The sequence below is a fragment of the Columba livia genome, chromosome Z, assembly GCF_036013475.1.
Source record: "Columba livia isolate bColLiv1 breed racing homer chromosome Z, bColLiv1.pat.W.v2, whole genome shotgun sequence".
Taxonomy (NCBI): Eukaryota; Metazoa; Chordata; class Aves; order Columbiformes; family Columbidae; genus Columba; species Columba livia.
Genome location: NC_088642.1, coordinates 81,684,530 through 81,706,771, shown reverse-complemented (window position 1 = coordinate 81,706,771; position 22,242 = coordinate 81,684,530). Strand labels below are relative to the sequence as shown.

The window sequence follows — 22,242 nt, the reverse complement described above, 5'->3', positions numbered from 1 at the left end:
AACGAAAAGGCAGGAGTCCAACAGGTCTTTCCTTCTAAGTACACACTTCTAGTTTCAATTAAATCCTTCCAAAAATCCATTTAAAACCCAGAAGGGATAAACCAGCAAAGCAGCGCCAGCATTTTAGTTGCATCTGGAAAGGCGAACGGGGGTGAGGAGAGGGTGTTAGGAGGTTTATTTTTGTTTGGAGTGTTTTCTTTTTAATGATTATTATTATCATGCTTTGTTTTGTTTTGTTTTCCTGTTTGATTGCTTTTGCCGCAGCGCTGGGAGCAGAGGAAACACGTCGCTTGGCGACTATCCTCCCGCTCCCCAGCCTGCGGGAAAACAGCGCTGAGGCCGCGGGGGATGCGGAGGCTCCGCACGGCTGCCTGCCCGGGGAAGGGGGGGACGGGGGCGATCGGGGACGGCGGTGACTCAGCGCTGACTCAGGGGACTCCGCGACGGGCGACATCCCAGGGGACGACATCGGCGGGAGCGCGGGAGGGCCGGCGTCTCCATCCATCCATCCTGCAGAAAAAGAATTAAGAGATATATCTATATCATCTATATCATCTATGTCATCTATATCATCTATGTCATCTAAATCATCTATATCATCTATATCATCTATATCATCTATATCATCTATATCATCTATATCATCTATATCATCTATATCTATATCTATATCTATATCTATATCTATATCGATATCTATATCTATATCTATATCTATCGATATCTATATTGATATCTGTATCTATATCAATATCTGTATCTATATCTATATTGATATATATCGATATAAATATGTATATCTCGATATATATATATGTATATCTATATAGATAGATATATACACACATATATACACACAGATATATATTAATATGTATATATAAATATATAAATATATAAAAATATATATAAATATATAAGGAATATATGTAAATGCATAAGAAATATATATATATAAAATCTATATAAATATAAAATACATAAAAATATATATAAAAATATATGCACATACAAACAAAATAAAAAATAAAATACATAAAAGAAAATTATAAAATAAATAAGAGATAAAGCAAGATGATAAAAATAAACAAAAATTTAAATAAACAAGCAAAAGAAGATTGTAAGATAGTAAAAAATAAAACAGGCTGATAAAAAATAAAATGCGCCAAAAATATTGAAAAATAATAAAAAAATAGATAAAATAAAATATAAAAAGGAATGAAAATAATAAAATAGAACGATGAAATGAAAATAATAAAAATAAAATAAGGTAATAAAAATAAAATAAATTAGAGAAAATTATAAAATAACAAAAATAAAATGTGATAAAATGATAAAATAAATAATAATAATAACAAAGATAATAAATCAATTAAATGGAAATAATAAAAAATAAATAAATAAATGAAATAAAAAATATGTATGTCCTGCCCCCTTCTCTTCATTCTCGCCTCACTGATAAGCGCCACAGTTATAAGGTTATAATCGCTATACATCACCACAAAATCAGCATCCAGGCCCAGTCACCATAGCGGTGATGCAAATCGGCACTTGGCACGGGCTGCTGGCACTAAGCGGCAAAATAGAACAACAAAGGACATCTTAGGTTGACAAGTGAGCTGCATTTATTCACTTCGGATTGCTGTCTAAGTAGATAGTATTTCTGGTGTTCTCATTTCTGGAATACCTCTAAGCATTTCCCTGAACATGATAAGGGAACACTGATCATGCAAGTTACTTTTAGACTTAAATAACTTACATAGAATTTAACAAGATGTTTGTTAGTAGCTCAGTTCCTTAATCTGGGAAGATACTGCCTTAAGAATGGTTGAAAATCCACAAGTGCAGGTGCTAAGTGCTTAGCTGCTATGGAAATGCTGATGCCTGAAGAATGCTGGCCTGAATTTCTGGGGCAGATAAAGCTGCCTGCAGCTCCTGGCTCTGCATTTCCACTTTAACAGTGATAAAAGTTCCTTGATTTCTCCATCTGTGAAAGGGAGTTAACGCTGCGGTGTTTTCCAACACACGCTGAGCAGTGCTGTAACAAACACTGCCAATGTCTTCCTGGGATGACTGGAAGGACAACTCATTCAAAGGTCACGTCAGTGTGTTATTAAAATATAATCACAGCACTAGTTTGTGTACGTGCAGCCACATTCTTTCGGGGTCATTGTTTCAGTGCTGGAAGGGGTGTCATTTGCTCTTACTCCACCTGTTTTGCCAGGAAGGTTTGAAGGACCCATGAAGGAGGAGGAGGAAAGGACAGAAGAGCTGGGCAGGCAAAGAAGGTGCATCAGTTTTCCCATGGGCTTCCAAGGATCTTCAAAGAGGACCAAAACCAGCACTTGTTTTGCCACAGTTGGCCCTCTACCAGCAGCAGATCATAGCATCACAGAATCACTTAGGCTGGAAAGGACCCTTAGGATCGTCGAGTCCAACCATTAACCCAACACTGCCAAGTCCACTAGTAAACTATGTGCCTAAGTTCTATATCTACACATCTTTTAAACGCCTCCAGGGATGGTGACTCTACCACTGCCCTGGGCAGCCTGTCCCAATACATGACAACCTTTTCCATGAAGAAATTTTTCGTAATATCTGAACCTCCTCAGGTGCAACTTGAGGCCTTTTCTTCTCATCCTATCACTGGCTACTTGGGAGAAGAGATCAACACCCCAGAGGAAGCAATAGTTAGAAGCTGGAATATGTCTTCAGTTCTCTCAGCTCCACAGACCTCCAGATACATGAAGTGCAGATAGCGGCTCACCTGCTGAGGACACATTTCTGTACTCTGGGTTGTGTTTGCAGGAGGGAGGAGAAGGGAGATCACACTGACATGGCAAGGCAATGAGAGTTGCCTTCAAGAGAGCTGCAGGTGTGAAGCATCCTCTTGTTCGGTGCAGGGCCACAACTGCTTGGATGAACCAGATGTCTGAGATCCTTCGGTGAGGAAGAGACCATGATATGGGTGGGAACAGCATCGCCTGTCTCTGCTGCATGTGGAAGGAGAACTGTTGGATGGCTGGGGGGGTTGTATCACAGCATCACAGAATTTGAGGGATTGGAAGGGACCTGGAAAGCTCATCCAGTGCAATCCCCCCATGGAGCAGGAACACCCAGATGAGGTTACACAGGAAGGTGTCCAGGCGGGTTGGAATGTCTGCACAGAAGGAGACTCCACAACCTCCCTGGGCAGCCTGGGCCAGGCTCTGCCACCCTCACTGGGAACAAGTTTCTTCTCAAATTTAAGTGGAACCTCCTGTGTTCCAGTTTGCACCCATTGCCCCTTGTCCTGTCACTGGTTGTCACCAGAAGAGCCTGGCTCCATCCTCCTGACACTCCCCCTTTCCATCTTGATCCCCATGAATGAGTCCCCCCTCAGTGTCCTCTTGTCCAGCTCCAGAGCCCCAGCTCCCTCAGCCTTTCCTCACACGGGAGATGCTCCACTCCCTTCAGCATCTTCATGGCTGATCTGGACTCTCTCCAGCAGTTCCCGGTCTGAGGCTCAGAAGAAACAGGACTGCTGTGAAGAAAAGGTGGCTTGCCCCAGCAGATGACTTGCACTGACTTGGACAGTGACTGAGCAGCACCCTAAGTTTCCTCCCTGATAAAAATCCCATTCCCCCTCTTCCCCAAAGTGCTCAAAAAAAGTGCTGGCGAACATGTTTAGGAGAAAACAAAGCACTGACATTGCCTAACATATGCCTGTTCCCTTGAGGGGACACACATAGGTACCTCTCAAATCCTCATCTAAAGAGCATTTGGCAACCCATTTTCCAAGTTCATAAACTGCGTCCTTCCCTAACACGTACCCCTACGCAGAAGAAATCCAGGCCCAGCAAAATGCCTCATTCGAGCTCCTAAAAACCAGATAAGACTGGTTAGACAGTGTTTACTTTCTGAGACTCAGAGACTGAGTCACTGTCTCTTCCTGTGCTGCCTTTGTTTCAGATTAGGACATATGAAACTCATTGCCAGAAGTCATCACTACTGGGAAACTACATACTGGGAAACTACATATTTTATTGTTGGCGGGTTTTTTTTTTGGACTCACGTGACCTTTGTTATAAAATAGCTACCCAAAAAAAATAGAAAAAAGGAAAAAAAAAGAAAAAGAAAAAGCTACAGACAAGTCTTGGTAGCTCATGGAAAAAATTAGAGCTAGGCAGCAGTTGCACAAGGCTGCTGGTGTTGCCTCAGGGTATTCCGACAACAAGTTGTCCTCTTGCTCTCTCCTCCTTGTGAGATGGTTGCGACAGCCCACGTGCGATGGGTTGGCACAGGGGGAGGGAGGGAGGCAAGCAAGCCTGTGTAAATAACCCACTTTTCTCTGGGAAAAAGCGATGGAAGAAGGGGTGCACCCACAGATCGGTTAGCTCTCACCAGCCCACCCTTCGCAAAGCCCAGCCCAGGAGCTGGGCCTGGACTAAAGGGGTTTTCCTGCCCAAAAGCTGTGGCAGAGTTAAGAGTCGTTCCCCAGTTTGCTCCCCACAGGGCAATCTCCAGATGTTTGCACGGTGGAACCCAGGATGGTTTTGCTGCAGAGGGATGTTCTGCAAAGGGGTGCTCAGCACTGCAAGTTGCACTGAAGTCCCTAAAAAACAAAAAGAAAATAAAGAAAATAAGAAAAAAAAATCAAATTGTGCTGATAGAGGCTTTTGCATTTCAGTACCGAGTGAAAACCCAACAACTTTCTGTTAAAAGTTTGACCTTTGCTATTATTTTTCCAGTAAAAGCAAACTTGGGATTAAATTAATTTCATCTAATGATCTTCATGTTTGCTTTTAAAATGGCAAACTGAGAATTTGCAAGTTTTACAGGGTGTTTCTGTCTTTTCATTGTTTCAGCTAAGAAACACCCCAGTTTACAAGGTGTCACGAATCTACACAATTTGCAATTTCATTTATACTTTTAAAGTGAGATCTTTCAAAAGACATTCCTTATTCAAAAGTCCTCTGGACAGCAATGATATTTTGGCACTACTGGTGTAACAAATGATCTTGCAAGATTTATTCCCTAACACCAAGCTGTATAGAAATGGAAAACAGCAAATTACTAAATCTGTGCTCTAAATCCCACATCTAAAAGCAGAAGGTCTGCTATGACATTTCTGCCCATCCAGAGCTATTATTGCCCGGTCTGGTTGTTTCTTTTTCTGAAAATTGCAGAATTTAAACAGACACAGACATTCTGCACTTTTTTTTTCTCTTCTAAATAGCAGGATATGCTTCTCAGAAGGATATTACTGAATGAAAACAAACAATAAGGATCAGGAAAAACATCTTACTATACCCAGATTTATATATTGCCTTCTGCATCCTCATTTTAAAACAGATGAGGTTTTGAACACAGCATTCCAACCGCACTTCTCTCTTCTGCCTAAAATTAATTTCCTAGACAAGCTTTACAGTAACCGTGAGTTTATACTTCAGGCGAATGGTTTCCTGCTGGTAATAGTATCTCATGCACCTGAATTCGGTTTGTACACATAAATCAATCGGTGAGACATATTTGCACACTTACAGGATATAGGAGGGATCCCAAAACCTACCACTAACTATATTTAGCACTAGTAACGCTGTCATTTCTGGATTTACGTCCGGAAGAGCTGAACTGGCACTCCCTGACTTACCACATCAATATTGTAAATTAAAGTTTTCGAAGGGACTGAAAGTTTGGTTTGGAGCAAAAGAAAGGGTAAGCATCTAGTTTCCTGCTCTGGAGACTAAAAAGCATTTGAAAACCCTCTGCCTTTTACATCAAGGATATTTGTGTTTCTTTGGGTATTGTTTTGTTGTTTCTTTTTATTCGGTTGGTTGGTTGGGTTTTTTTAAGCCATATTTTTTCTCTTTCTAGGTGAAGGCAGATTTGTACAGCCCAGCACTGTGACAGACCTGACTTCGTTTTCCTAAGCACAAGATATGTGGTTTAGTTTGTACTTTTGGGTTTTATTTTGCAGCTGGAGATGTATATGGTCTAAACCGAAAACTATAAGAAAATATTTTCACCTGGAACACACTGAAAACTCCATTAAGAATGCATCTAATTAAAACTGCCCCTCAATTTATTGCAAAAAAAAAAATGTTATTTAATCTTGAAATATTATATTACTGCCCATGTCTCTGTGAAATACTAAAGCCTTTGGATACTGATTTAGCCAATTTTCACCAAGTCATTTTGGGGGAGAGGATAGGTGAATATGTTATGTAATTTTAATTCTCGTTTTTTTAACAACCTCCCAAAAAATCTGAGAAACATTACCTTTGTTTTCCACATATCCCACAATCCCAAATACCACACAAAAAAAATCACTGTTTTGAATTTAGGCTGCTAGAGGAAGTATTATGTCAACCAATGTACTTTATTTCAAGTGAATGATTTAATCTTCCAAGAGAAAAGCTAAACAGGCCACTTATATTACTAAACCATTTCAGTTTTCTGAAGCAAACTTTATGACTCAGTGTTCCGCTCTTCTCGGATATTTCACATTTGTGAAAAAGAGCAGAGTTTAGTGAGATTAGGAATTAAGATAGGTGAAGGGACGCTGTGGGAGTTAAAGGCTATACTGATGAAAGAGCAGAATGTGTGCCTAGCATATCTACATTAGTTAACGCAGTTAGAAAAAAATCCTTTAAAATTTCGTATTTTCTAGCCTTATCTTGTTCGGTGCTTATTGGATCATGTTCCTTGGGCCAGCTGTAGAGGGGAAAACTGAATTTAGATGCCAAGCAGCTGAGCCCTACCTGGTGTTTCTTACACATGCCTAGCATTCAAGCTGGAAGTTTGAAGGCCAGCGAGATAAAAGCCGTACGAAAATGTTGGATTTGGTGAGAATCCAGCTCCTGTTTTGGACCTGCCCCTTTCTCAGAGGTGGTGGCTTGAAGAAATAGTGCTGTTCAGCCTTAGAGACCTCTCTAGATGTTCATGTATTCCTGGGTTCAGTGCTGACTCTACACAGAAAATTAATAACGCTAATGCATTTTCAGCCTTGTAGGTAGACATGATCCAGTGTTCCGGCTCTCTCAGAGCTACAGGATGTGTCCTCCACCTACACATGCATTTACTATAATTCTTTGTTTTGACGGCTGCTAAATCCCCAAACCTGAGAGTGGCTCTTTTATCTCACCCCGCACACCGTGGGGTCTCCTGTGTCTCTGTCCCTTGAACCGAGCTGGTCGCCAGCTGAGTTATACAACAGAGACAGCATTAGATGGAAGTGGGAAAAGCTTCAGTTACCTAAATAGCTGAAGGTCTAAAAATAGCTTCACAGTGCCAGCTAATACAGTCGCCGCTCCCAGCTCTGAAAAGCGCTGAGTTCCCCCATGCATTCATGAATCTGCAAAAAAGAGTCCACTTTAAGTCGGTAAAGTACCCAGGACATCTGTTAATTAATTTCCCTACATTACATAAGGTAATTACAAGCATTAAAGAGCTATAGCCACCAGTGGATTGGGCGTTCAACAGTAGAAGTGTCTTTGAAGTAGAACTGCGGAGTTAATTCAGACCTTCCCCCCCAAGCCTGCTCCGTTTAACTTCTCAAATAAGAAAACTAACAGGTAGGTTAAAATATAACCAGCAGAAAGACAAGAACTCTTATCATGGGGGCTCGGTGCCAATGGAAAAAAAAGCAGCCTAAAGTAAATCTCATCAGCCCCTCGATGATGAAAATCTAACGCAGCAGCTGTTTGCCTGGGAACAGTCTCTCAACACGTTTTGATTTCACAGCACTGAATTAATCTTTTCTAGGTCTCCTTGCAGACGGGGCGGACTGTTCTTCCCTTCTGATATGACCCGGTGGCTGAGACATTGCTCAGAACCATGCGGTGGATGCAGCAGGATGGGAGCGGGAAAGGATGCCCACAACTATCTTCAAAGTGGAAGAAAAACCTGAAGAAAACAAAACAAAAAATCCCCAAAACCCCCAAACAAAGAAAAAAAAAACCACCCCAAAGTTATGTACTTTATGTCTGATTATATCCACTAATGAAAAGCAAATTTTAAATTAGTAACAGAACATTTGCTTGCAAAGTGCTTAACTAACCTTTAAAACTCGAAATGCCATTGGATTTAAGAGCTCAGCTGGAGGCAAGGAGGATTGTGTATCTATGTTTATAATGCAAAGATCTATACATACATCAGGGAAAGAAAGAGAGCTGCCCTCATGCTGCAGATTTGTGTATGTGAACAGTTTTGTGCCAATAAGACTAAGTCAGCAGAAGAAGTCGTGTCATAAAATCAGTGAAAATCCCAGCTTGCAGTGCTATGAATATGTCATTTTGGTAAACTATTCCAGTGTATTCACAATTTCCTTGCGTTGTAAGCTGAAAAATCTTCCAGTCCTGAAATGATATCACAAAATAATGTTTTAAAAGTGTTTTTATCAGTGCATCTGTACGCATGATGACAGACATAGATGTTGAAGCTTACATGTGAGGAAGCGTGCTAGACGGCAAACAAAAGGCACCACATTTTCTCTAAACCACAATGATTTTTCTATATACAATCCCAGATCCTAAAGTGCTTTTTATTTTTTTTAAGTGTCCGTACTAAATCAAGCTGATGTGTAGAAATGGGAAAAGTAACTTCACCAGGATATTTCCAGAGTTTTCTGGTTAAGAAACATCAGTGCGAGTCAAAAATAATACATGCTGTTACTCTTTCAGATTTTTAGTTGCAAACCTAAAAAACTTGCTTCACAAATATATTCAGCATTTTCTGACAAAGTAAATACTTCTGGCAGAGTAAAAATAGTGATCTTGATCTCACCCTGGCAAATTTGAATGGGCACCATTCTCCCGTCAGAATATAGTACAATAATTTCAAAAAGGATGCTGCAGGTGCTACAGTTTTGTAGAAGAATGTTGAAACAAATTTAAGTTCTGTCCAACAATCTCTATTACATTTTATGTATTTTAATTGCATGAAAAAATGTTAATATTGTAACATCAGCATATCATAACACAGTACTAATAAGTCCATAGCAATTTGTCAGCTGTCTTGGTACCGTGGCATTAAAAAACTAAAAGACAGTTCTGAAAAATCTTAAAAAAAAATGCAACATAGCAAAAATAAATATTCCAAAATAATCCATAATCTATGAAGATAAAAGTCTCTTTTATGTTAATTTCTTATGGAGGGAAAGTTTTTATGTAACTGCAGCCGACTGTCTGGCCAAGGCAGAAAAGCTGGAAATCAGATTCATAAGATGCAACTTTACAAGTGGTAATGGTTTTATTGAATTCTTTAGATCTGTTCTACTTTAGATCAACTCATGTAAGTGGGTTTAGTTTACATTTTTCAAGCACACGTGCCCACAGAAGTTTTTCTTTATCTGGATTCTCTATTAGTAATTTCATTTATCTGCCAAGATTTTTGCATTAAATACATTTCAAAAGTTACTGTTTATTCTCAGCTGTGACTCTTAATTCTTTAGGAAAACAAGTGCAGACAATTTCTGCTAAAAAGAAGCATGAATGTCAAATTTCTGTGGCTTTTTATGGTCAGTGAGGATGACATTAAAGGGAAGCAGCATCCTTGCAATGTCAGATTTTACAGTGACATTGTTTGTGTTCTATGTGGTGGTTTGTTTTCAGTAGCATCTTCATTATCATACATGCACACTCTATAGGAGGAAAAATCTGGTAAGATGCATATTAATCTGTTATGGAAAGATTACCTTGAGAGAAATATAGGCAGACATACACAATGAAATCCTGTTGCTTCCCACTGAAACTAGCGCTTATTTATCTGTTCATCTGCAGAGACAGCAAACACTCAGAATTATTAGGGAGATGAATAAAGTGCAGAAAATAGCAACGTTCATAATAACAGCTTAAGCAAGTTTCCATTCCCATTGTTTGTGTTCTGAAAGACAAAGAGATACAATTCGAAAATTGAAAAAAGTCTTGCCACCAAGATACTGAAATAACTGGTTGAATCATCTGCATATGGATGATTGATCTAAAACAATTCCATGATAAATTAAGGCCTATTTGTTTCTCACTGCTAAACCAAAGCATGCTATTTTTAAAAGGGGCAACTGTTACGCAAAAAGGCTGCACATTCAAATCTGTCAATGCTTAATTCAATAGTTGTGTTACTTTGGCATCCAGATCACAATATTTCATTATTCTGTGCACATTAATTCAGCACATTCAGTTGAGTTTTAACCACCAGCTACACACCTCTGCTTATGCGCCTGGGGTCAGCCCGAAAATTGCAAAAAGAGATAAAATGGCTATTGTGGATAAGAACCAAGTGGAAAAGGTTAAAAAAGAACACAATCTTACCTGAAGTCTAGTCTCGTTTTACAGGCGTCTCCCAGCTGCTCAAGTTCTGGTCTACATCCCCACATTGAGGCTTGAAAGGTCAGTTTGAGCCTTTGGTTAAGATTTTCTTACTAGGTGTCGAAGTCACAGTCTGGAGGATGTGAAGAAACCTGATGAGGGCATCTTCCATCCTTGCAAGTGATGCAGGATCAACGATACGTGTCGTTCCTGAACAGCGTTCTCCCAACCTGTTCTTCACAACTACGACATGCAACCTGTGCTCCACCGCGTTCCTGCACAGAACTTCCTTATCCCTATGGAAAAACCTTAACCCGTAATCAAAGCTCCCTTTTTGAAAGTTAAACTCCGTGTTTTCTGATGTATTTCTTATCTATATGAGAGGACAGATTGTCTTTGGATTTTGCAACTTTTTTAGGTGTTAAGAAGATTAATTCCTCTTGCTTAGGTAAAAAGATTTTTATCTGACTTCTAGAGAATTTATTCTGGATCGTTGATCATGTTCCTACTTATTTGATTCTCTACAAATTATTCTTTCTCCATGCATGGTATCTAAAACTCAACACTCCCATGGAAACCTTGCAGCACTGAATGATGAAGGGAAAGGTGGTTTCACCTTGGTCTCTTCTAATTTTACTCACCTGAACAGCACTGTTGACTCATCCAACCTGTGGATCATAATAATTTCTGAGTCCTTTTTTACAAAAATGTTGCTAACTCAGTCACTTTTCATTCTGTGTTTGAAAATATGATGGTTCCTGCTGAGAGGCAATGCCCTGCACTTGTCCTTGTTGAGTCATATTTGCCAACTTGTCAAGACTGTGCCAAGCCTGTCCACACATTCTCATTCTCTTCCAGCCCAATGTTACCTCTAAATTAAATGACGATTAATAAGTGTACTCTTATTTCATTATCTAATCATTAATACAAAGTATTGATGAGTGCCACACACAGCTCATATTCACTGAATTTAAACAACTGAATTCTGAGAATGGTTTTCCAACTAAAATTGCACTGAGCCTTCAGCACATAGAGCTAACCACGTTTCCTTGCCAAAAAAGTGTCAGGTGAAACAATACAACTTTGTACTAAAAGCAGAATGTGCAGCATCTGCTGTTTTTATCTGTTAAGAAAGCTTTCCTTATTTTCAAAGGCAGAAATTAAACTGGTTAGACATGATTTGTTCTTGACAAATCTGTGTTGGCTGTTTCTTAGCTCCTTGTTTTCTTCTAGATACTTGCACATGCTACTGTATTTGTCCGGCGTTTCTGCAGAAAATTCTAACTGCGAGTCAGTTTATTATCTATCCTTTTCTTTAAAAATTAAATAAGGTAAACAGCCAATCTCACTCACATTCTTCATGCCATGGCTAGGTAGAATTACCCATCTTTCTTTTGGACAATTGTGGCCGTACAGGTCATGGATAAATATTGTAAAAATGTCACGTCCTTTTCCACAATCTGCTTTTATTAGAAGCTTGGGGGCGGGGGGGAAAGATAACGAGCAAGATCCTCAGACTTTCCAAAGAAGCAGGTTTTATTAGGTAATTGTGTAAGTTTTCTTGCTGTTTGGATTCCATGCTGTGTTACTGATGGGAAGGAATAGGAATAAAATGAAAATAAGGTAACCACTACAGGAGAGAAGTCTATGGTAACCAATACTGTTTGGTAACATTTAAGGCCAGAGACAACAGCTGCTTCCATCCTCTGCCCAGTATCACCCGATTCAAAATTTGTCCTTAAATAGAGTCTGCCAGAAGGTAATCAAGGATTCGCTGGGAAAACACTGGAGTTCCTTTAATGTGGGAATATTCCAACTCCCACCTTCACTCACAGACCTGGGAAGATAATTCAATCCAAAATCAATTTCACTGGAACCAGTTAGAACTGAGCATAAAATATTTTGCGTGGGGGAGGACTTTGTTCCACCACAGATTTCTCATACAACCAAATGAAATAAATCTCCAATACTCCAAGTCATTTTTTCCTCTGTTCAGTCTGTCTCCACTATAATGACTATTTTCCAGCTGTGTTCTCACATTGTTTCTGCCTACCCAGACTTTCCACATGGATGAGGAGCCCAATTTCTGCAAGACCGAGAGAAATGGTTTGGCTGAGAAGGAAACCAGTTCTCCGTATAATAACAGTGCATATAATTAATCAGGAATTCAGTGTTCTCAAATGATGCTGAATGGGCAAACCTGATCCAACTTAAGCCAGCTGCTAGCAGGAGTAAGTGTTTTAGGAGGAAGAGGAGATAAAAAAGTAAGGAGACACCCACATCACTGCACAGCAAATAAATGGGGGTCTTATTGAAAGAGGCAAGGGCTTCTCCAAGCTGATATGACCAATCATGCAAAGCTTGATGGAAGTCAAAAGGGAAAAGCTGTCCAGAGAGCAGAAACCACACTTTGGACTTACTTCACTCTTTAATTGGATGGTTATCGTACAGTTTTTAGGAAAAGCAAAACCCCCCCAAAAATCACCACTTTGGAGGGACAGCGTATCACTTTCTCACGTTTCCTGATTGTATTTATGTTTGAACTGCTGTTGCGCAAACACCTGTTTACAGGTTGTCAGCAAGATTACTTGGAGTCATTCAGGTATGTGAGCTGTTTGTCACACAGTTGGCACATCTTACCGCTGGGAATGGGCGATTAACTCTGTTCTGTATTTCAGATGTAATATGAAGGCATTGGCCAATATCTTTATACGCTAGTTGGGTTGAGTCATTGGATAATGTAGAAAAAAACAACAACAACAAAAGAACAACAAAGATGGCCAACCAACCAAACAAACCAAAACCAACCAACCAACCAAAACCAACCCAAACCAACCCAAACCCTGAAAACCAAACAAAGAAAAAAACTATCACCCAGACTTTTTTTTTTTTTTGCCAAAAATGATCAACTGCATCACAATATATAAAGTGTTTCCTTTTGATACACTAATTGGATTATGTTAAAATATCTTTTCTGTGAATTTACTGGAGATAATTTAAGAATTGAGAGAAAACCAATTTCATTTGGCCTTGTTCTCTCTTCCACATTAGTGAATCATCTGCTTTTGAGTGGAGGAGTTTGACGGAGAAGAAATGTCATAATTAGCTATTTTTGCCCTCAGACCTTGAAGGCAGGGACAGTGCTCTGCTCAGAGATGCCTATCATGAGCCAGGACTTGTTGTGCTCCCTCACTCAGGCATGTTTCAGCCTTGTACTCCACCTCAAAGCCTCATGAGATCCTTTCCAGGATTCCAGGTGTTCCTTTTCAAATCTAAATGAAGGCAGAACACACTGGCAGAAGCATTGCAAACTGATTTTGTTTGTGATAGACGGTGTCGTAGCAGCCCCAGCAGAAGGACTTGGGGACACTGAAGTGAGAGATCGGCCATGAGCCGCCATGTGCGCTGCATCCCCAGCCCCGTGGACAGCAGGTTTGGGGGATCCTGCCCCTCTGCTCCGCTCTGCTGAGACCCCCCTGCAGTGCTGGTCCAGCTCTGGGTCCTCAGCACAGGACACACATGGACCTGCTGGAGAGGGACCAGAGAAGCCACAGGAATGATCCGAGGCTGGAACAGCTCTGCTGGGAGGACAGGCTGAGAGAGCTGGGGTGTTCAGCTGGAGAAGAGAAGCTCCAGGACGCCTTAGTGCAGCCTTTCAGTGCTTAAAAGGGGCCCATGAGAAAGATAAGGACAGACTTTTGAGCAGGGCATGTTGTGATAGGACAAGGAGTGATGGTTTTAAACTAAAGGAGGGATCATTTTTGCTGGACAAGAGGAAAAAATTGTTGTCCCTGAGGGTGGTGAGAGCCTGGTCCAGGTTGGCCAGAGAGGTGGTGGATGAACCATCCCTGGAGACATCCCAGGCCAGGCTGGACGGGGCTCTGAGCAACCTGAGCTGGTGAAGATGTCCCTGCTCACGACAGGGGGGGCACTGGGGGATCTGGGAACGTCCCTTCAACACAGAATGTTCTATGATTCCTCAGTTACATCCAATGCTTTTGATAAAGTCCAGCTACTTGTGCACCAAAAGTGGTTAGCTTTGCACTATTTCATGCTGATGGCTGCCAAGTTATCACTTCAACAAAACAAATTGCTGGCTGTGAGAGGCAGGAACAGGACTTGTGTGATTTGTAAACAAGCTGAGGAAGCGGCCTGTTGGTCTGGGAGATGATGCCAGACACAACAAATGAACAGTGGGGTGGGAGCTGGCTATTAGCAGTTGGAGTTTCACTGATAAGAGGTCCTTTCTCCACCAACCTGCTGTCAGCTCTGGCCGGTTCACCCCGAAATCACCAGCACATTGAGGTTTCTCCTCAGAGCCAGAGCATCCACAAAGAGAGCAGCTGGTGTTAAATAGACTCCAGTTGTCTAAAGGACTTCTCATGCCTCTTATTTATGGGCAATGTTCAGTAACACCCTGGTGCCTCCTTCCTGATAAAGGGCAGTGAACAGCCTTTGCCTGTGTCATGGGCTCAGACACAGCAAACTCCAACGGCGTTAGTCACCTTTTGATAAAATTCCACAGGATCAGACTGTTCTTTATTCTGATCCCTCACCTTCAAACTAAACAAGTCTGGCCTCTTAGGGAAACATACGTCTCCTATCTGAGCTATTCTCGTCCAGCAGTAGAGCCAACAAGAAAAGAGCACAGAGCTGCATTTGGAAAAACACCTATTTCAATATGTTCCACCACTGGTGTGTCAAGGATGGTACTAGCCTGACCCTAGCTGGTGCGACAATAAGGTCTCTATAAAACAACAACGAGCAACAAAATCCTAATTAAGAAAAGTCATGGCACACTGTTGCAGGGTGTAGAACTTATCAGGGTTCTGATGAATTGGTGCTTAACAGCTTTGTGAAAACAAAGGTTGTTTAATCTTAAATCACCCTCAGGCACCATTTCATTAGTTCAGAGCACAGGGACAGAACTATCTAAAGCTGTATTTTCTAGCCAGCCGCTTGTGCTTCTGCACAAACCATTTGTGGGTGTAAATCAGTGACCCCAAAACCTGACAAGATTCTGAACAAACTCACTAATAAAAAAAGAAAAAAAAAGAAAAAAAAAAGAAAATATTTTGCTGCAGTTCAAAACACACTGGCCTTTGAGCTCTGGTTGCATAAGGCACATGCTGACATCAGTTTCCCAAATGCTGGCAGCATAACCACAGTGCAGAGAGGCAAAAGCAGCTATTTTGGCTCACAGTTTGGGAAGCAGCAAATCATTCATCTGAGCAAGACAGAGAAAGAAAGCTCACGCGCTGAAGCAGCAGGGATACGCTCGGTGTTTTCTTCTGTGTTTCTCGAATACACAGTTTAAGAAAGTATTAGCTCGTCATTAACCTTCAGTACTGTATAGGCTTGCCAAAAGTGATGAAACCTTGAAAAGGAGGGGTAGAACTTGCTTTTGTTGAAGTCCACATGTATTTAATTTTATAACTTTCAGTATGTGAATGATGACTGATCTTATATAAACACAAGAAATATCAAAGTACCTTTGTAATGAAACATTTGTTTTAACTAAGAAGCCTAACGCTGCACTGTGGTTTCTTGGTTTAAATAAGCTGAATCTCCCATCCCACTAATTGACAATCGCGTCAGTTTTTCCACTCTAAGTGACTAATGGAAATTTGAATACCACACATGCTTGTTTGCCCGAAGTTTGCTCAGCATTGCATGATTGCAAAGCATTTGTAGATTTAGTCTTTAATGTATTGATTTTTCTTGTTAAGCTTTGTTACTCACAGTTGGCAAAGTCTAGTTAGAAAACAGGAGTGGTCTGATCATCTCCAAGGTACGGAGACCTCACCATCCTTGTTAGCTTCATGGTGAGCTAAAGGTGTTTTAATCCTCCAAGGGAAGGAAAATCAGGACAGAGTTGCAAATGCCAACTATCAAGGTTCTGGCAACAAAACATATAGAAAGTTTTAAAGAGAAAAATAATCTTTGTACCTGCAAATAGTCTACTATTTGTTCAGAAAACTGGAAAGTATTGAAGCTGTTCTGGACCATTAACAGGTATATGAAGGCTGGATTTTCAGATAAAGGTTCCAGGAATTTTGTTGTATCTTGATAATCTGACAACAACTGATCAGTTTTACAACCTGAAAATAAAAAAGGACACTTACACAGGTTTGGATAATTCAGGCACCGGACAAAACAATTTTCTGTATCTTTTGTGACGACCGTAGGGAAAGAGAATGTCTTACTTGGAAAAAGGTTCTTTTCCATGGTAAATTAAAAACAGAGAGGGAAAAACAGATTCTGTTCCTGCTTACATTTAGCAGCAGTGGTCCCCATTAAGTAGTGGAACTTGTGTGACTAATTTTTCAGACATCGGAGCAGGCTAATGCACCTTTATATCCCAGCAACTTCTGTTCTTTGTGAGTTTCGTCCTGAAGTTTGATGGGGTTGACTGTCTCTGGGCAAGTAATAAAGTTAGCAACAGAAATTCCAGAATATCCTCTACTAATTATCTTATTTAAAAATTATCAAACCCGCAGGGTTTTAGAAGATGTAAGGAAAAGCTTCAAACACAAACTTACCTTATATTAGTGGCAAACATATAATTCACCATATATTCAGACTTCTCTATACGCTGCATAAAATCTAGGATTAATGTAACATTCAAACTGAGATTCTTGACTTTTGGTAAAGAAAACAAAAATCTCCTTTTCTTCCTTTAACTTTCTGGAACATCTTTGGCACTTTTAAAGATTGAGTCTGCATGATACAGATATTGAATCAGGGACAGAAAAGATTATGGCCCGCAACAGAAAATAAACAAAAGCATTTCATGTGGAGCAGCACCACGTGGTTAACTTGCTATTCCATTTCCATAAAAATAAATGCTAAATGGTTATTGATCTTCTGGCTCAACCAGGTTGGGGACAGGAGAGACAGTGACTATCCCATGCTATACAAATGCCAGAGGAGAGAGGACACTTTGAAAAATAAATATGTTCATGCTGCGAGCTCCAAATAAAATGCACTGGCCTAGACTGGGGTTGGCAGGCACTTGCAAGAATGTTTTATTGTTGATAATATTTTCATTTTGTTGATTAAGAAGAGAGTTGCCATCCATATAAAATGTTTAAATAAGGGCTAAACAGGTTTGGTCAATGCATGTTTTTATGGGCCATTGTAGAGTAATCTATTCTTCCCGTATCTCCTCCCCTAGCCCCAAAAAACAAACCCAAAAACAAATAACCCACACACACACTGACAGTTTTAGCAGTTTGGAAAAAGCAGTCATTTTCCAAGCTCCTGGGGACAGATTTACTCCCCAAGCTGGGAAAAATGCAACACGACTTCACTGTTATTTCAGCAGAACACCATAATAACTGAGAATAAAATTTAGCTCCTGCTGTTTTGCGTTTCTGAAAGAAAATTGTTGCCTTTTAGTCTTGTTTATTCTTAAAAAGTTAAAAGGGAGTTGAGGCTTGTTTCAAAAAGTTGGCTATGGAAGAGGAGCTTTGAAAGCTGGATTTTCATATGCCATTTCTGTTGAATTGTGCAATTCAATAGCAAAATGTAACTCTAAATCAAAATGTAAATGTGTTTATCAGGGTCCTAGTTTGATAAAAGATCCAATATCAATTAATTAACCCTAAGTGACTGTAGCAGTTTATGATTCTGTGGCAAAGTCCTATTCAGGGTGAAAAATAATATGATATATTGGTTTAAAAGTTCGTTTGCATATTTTAAACCCATATTCATACCTAAACCCTCTAAGGCTTGATCTGTGCAGATCTCCATCATGGTGGTATCTACACACAGCACTGAAGGCTATTCTAGTGTAGAAATTGCAAAATGAAACCTCCCTTAGTGTTTGCAGGAAAAAAAATGAAAGAATGGAAAATACAGGAAGATGCAGAAGGGCATAGGGTCCCATCCTTGCACAGAAAACAGGTTTTGTTTTGGCAACAATACTCAATAAAAGGGATATGGAGGAACAACTGGCTACTTGTTTGGCCAAAGCATGAGGCTGATATGCAGCAAGGATGCTGGTGTGTAGACAAAACTGTGTGTGACTCAGCATCGCTATCTGCTAAGGAATAAGATCAAAGGTTTCTCCAAATGCAAACTAAAAAGTCCCAAAAGACAGGGCTTGTGAGAAAACACTCCGACTGATCAACTCCTGCCTACAGCACAGCAGAAGCCAGCATCCCAGCAGAGATTTAAATATAGAAACCTGTTTTGAACCTGTGAAGGTTTTGTATAGGTTGTCTATATCACAATAGAAAGCAATTAGGCATAGGCAGTTGACACAAAGAAACAAGAGAGCAATTGTGCTATTGCAGGCTCGGAAGCGACACGGTAACAACTGTTGCAACAAATTTAGACTCTTCAGGGAAGCTCACAAAGCACTCAAAACCAGTCGTTTTTTCAGGCTTTCCGAACAGCAACAACAAATCAAACCATAGTTGAGTGTTTTCTAAGGAATTTCCCCCTCTCTCCACCTCCTTCCTCAAGAAGAGTGTTAATTCTGTGTACGAAAATGATTCCCTCAGCCTCAAAAAGTTCCCTATGCAAACCACCAGCTTCTTTGTCTCCCAGGAGGTGCAAATCAAAATGCAATAGGGTACCCCTGCAAGAGCCAACCTGCTTCTGCATTTTTCAGGCGGATGACACAGAGTTGCTTCAGAGGACACCGCTTTGCCGTTGTCTTCTTCGATTCCCACCCTGCCGACATCCAGGCACAGCACTGCACTCCCAAATGCAGCTTCTTTTTGCCGCTTTGAAGCTTAAACCCATGTTGTTGCAGATTCCTGCACAGACCGAGCTGCTGGAACAGTAAGAGGCTGTTAGGACTCCTGTCCCATCAGGAATTATCCTGAGGGCTCTCCCCTGGAACCAGCACAGCATGGGGATGCTTCAGAGAGCGGAATCTCCCACCGTCTGTCTCTCCACAGTGGGAGCAGCCCACAGATGTTATCCCTTAGGTGTAAGCCTGGCTGCAGGAGGCTGTCTTGGGGAATGGTTGAATTCCCAGAATACAGATTTCTGGGGAAAATATTTTTTAAAAGTGTATAAAAAATGACCATATATTTGGATCTGAGTATATGCTTCAGTCAAATGGTTTCAGCTACCTCTCTAAGGCTGGATAAACGTGAAGGTTCAGATCTTTCATTCAGTAGGAGGGGAAATGTGGAGATTGATTGCCAAAAGAAACCCCCAAAATAGCAGTGTTGCACTGGCAATCCAACCCTGGAGTCCAAGAAGGAGGAAAGGGTCAGCAGGAGGAGCTCATGTTCAGCCCTGATGAGCTCTCACCAAGCAGAGGTCAAACTTTTTCTGGTTCATCCTTCCATGTTGATAAGAGAGGAAAAGCTGAGACAAAAGCGCAAGGGCCGATGCTGTAGCTGGGGGCAGAGCCGTCAGCTCTTAGCAGGACCTTGGAACAGAGCTAATGGCTTGGCAAGGAATATTAGCACACTTAAGGCACTCTTGCATGACAGCACAACTGCCAAGAGGTATCCACGCAGCACTGAGTGCTGCTGAGAGTCTACAGATCACTGAACACCCTGGAAAATCCTTCCAGATTGTACTGAAATGCAGTAGTTTGGCTGTGATGATGTTGCTGTTGGAGATGTTCTCTCTCACAGCATCCCTCACAGGTTGATTCCAAGGTGACATGCATTGCCATTGCACAAGTACGTGAAGGACAAATAGTATGTTTCACGTGGAATGGTCTGGAAGCTGCTAAGGCTAAGAGTGTTGCTTTAGACAGATCTTCAAAATTCCTTTAAAACAACAGGAAACCTTAATCCTCAGAGCTAACAAGAGTTTGAAATAAGATGCTAGAGCATCATAATGGAGTGGTAGCTTCCTTAGCCATTGAAAGTGAGCATGAGGTTTATAAATAACTAACATTACAATGGAATTACAAACTGCTTCACCTGGTGACTCATTAGACATGTGGTGTTCAGTGTCACAGCACAGTGTGTTGGTTCCTAACACACGCCTGACACAGTGCCTCTGATCACGGTGTGGTCATTGGCACCCAGCAGGAACAACAGCAAAAGGGTCAGGATTTGGGTGGGCAGGTATGGATACACGAGGGTAAACATTATCTCTCTAGTATAGTCAGGGTTAGCAGAGAGGAAGACCAACAGGACCTATGTAGTGGAAAGCCAGCACTACTTCCACCAAAGGAAACTTATTCCTCTCATTTTGTTCTTCTCAGGAAGCCCATGTGCTCTGGGCTCTGAATTTCCACCTTTCCAACCATTTCCTGGCAATACTGCTGCCTCATAGATCTTTTTTCATATTATTATTATTTCATATTGTTTATTTTCAGGCATTCTATTATAACTCTTTTTCCATCCTCTTCCACAAACTCCATTATGAACTTTGCTCACGTAGCCTAAGGAGAAGAAAGTTGTCAGCTCTTGCTCTTCCATGGCAGACTAAACAGTTACAGCCCCTCAGCGGTACAAATGCCCTGGGACACTGGATCCTGAAAGTCTTCACAACTCAAGAAATATCTGCTTATGGTATAAACTGAAATTGCTTCTGACAAGTTCAGCTTGTTGTCTCTGACAAATAACAAGTTCACAAAACTGAGCAAGAGTCTGAAGTGAAAAAAAAAACCATTGTCTTCCTTTACAACGTATTAAGTAAGAATCTTTTAAAAGCAGAGGGTTAGTTGTTAGGTAGTAAATTTTTATTCTGGAATAAGCAGTTTCCCTGGTATGTGACAAGGATGGTGGAAGTACTCATGAAACTAACAGCCAGTGTGAGAAAAGGTCCATTTGGAGGTAGTTGTTCATTAACTGACCTTTCTATCTACATAAGTATGTGTTATTTATATGTGGTCACCAGTTGCAAATACGTTTTAAACTAAAGATTGCTCATCAACTCTTTGACTTGTTACTTGTGGGAATACAACTGTCAAATAAAATATTAATTACTTTTAATTTCATAGGTGCACTGATACTAGCACAATATTTGGGGTTTTTTTGCAAGTATAAGAGTTTCAGTTTGAGAAAAAAAAAGTAGTATCTAGTAGCCTGAATACAGATGAACAACAAATGTGCTCCATGCTTATAGTAGCAAAATGAAGGTCTGTTTCAGGCATTTAAAGACTAATGAAGCAAAGAAAGAGATACACTGACTCACTTATTTAATTTGCTTATTAATGGCCTTATGCCTGACTGAGTGATTATTTCCTATTGGGTAGTGAGATACAACAACCAAAACAATTCTTGAAAGGTTTCTTAAAACTATTATTCTTTTTTTCTCCCCACCCCAGCCTTTTTTTTTTGGTTTGTTTGTTATTTTGTTTAGGAAAAAAAAAATAACAAACCTGCACACTGAAATTTCATCTAGACTGCAAATGTTATTCCTGGTGCCAGAGTTATTTTTTTAGAGGTAATAAAGTATTTTCATTCAAAACCATGTATACACAAAAAGTACTGTGCGTGATGAATGAGTAATCAGTTATGTGCCCAACAGATCTGCCAAAGCTGGGGAGGAATGCCATTATATATATATATATATACATATATATACACACACCAGATTATGTATATACATTGAAAACAGTTCTCTATTAAAATTTTCAATTAAGTTATTATAAAACTGAATAGGAGAATGTAAGTGCATACTATTATAACTAGAATCACAAGTGTTCCTACACAGCTATCAGAATCTAAGAACTTTGTTGTAGTAAAAGCCCACCATATGCGCTGTGCCACCGTCTGCTGTCCAGCGCTTAGAACCATATCATTGTTCCAGAAGAACAAGATTATAGCATCAATTAATATGTTTATTTAAACACAGAGTATGGGACAGTATTGCGGTGGGGGGAAAAGCCAAGCAAAGAATCCTCAGGTGAACAATTTTAGTTATCTGAATTTTTCTTTATTATCTTTTTTAAAACAAGAATATCGAAGACAAGAAAAGACAGAATCACAGAATAGTTAGGGTTGGAAGGGACCTTCCATGCTGATCT

General features: G+C 40.3%; 1 long non-coding RNA gene across 3 annotated transcripts; it reads right to left on the bottom strand.

Annotated features, from left to right (window-relative positions):
* Positions 1 to 1,034: 1,034 nt before the first annotated feature.
* LOC135577333 (uncharacterized) lies at positions 1,035 to 11,648 on the bottom strand. Of its 3 annotated transcripts, XR_010469082.1 has the most exons (5): positions 10,290 to 11,606; positions 9,677 to 9,864; positions 8,042 to 8,339; positions 7,237 to 7,336; positions 1,035 to 4,594 (listed from the first exon to the last, which is right to left on the bottom strand). It is a non-coding gene; the product is annotated as an uncharacterized LOC135577333 (long non-coding RNA). The 3 variants fall into 3 exon arrangements; XR_010469081.1 differs by having other exon boundaries at positions 7,237 to 8,339; positions 10,290 to 11,648; XR_010469083.1 differs by having other exon boundaries at positions 7,237 to 8,339; positions 9,677 to 9,755; positions 10,290 to 11,647.
* Positions 11,649 to 22,242: the final 10,594 nt, after the last annotated feature.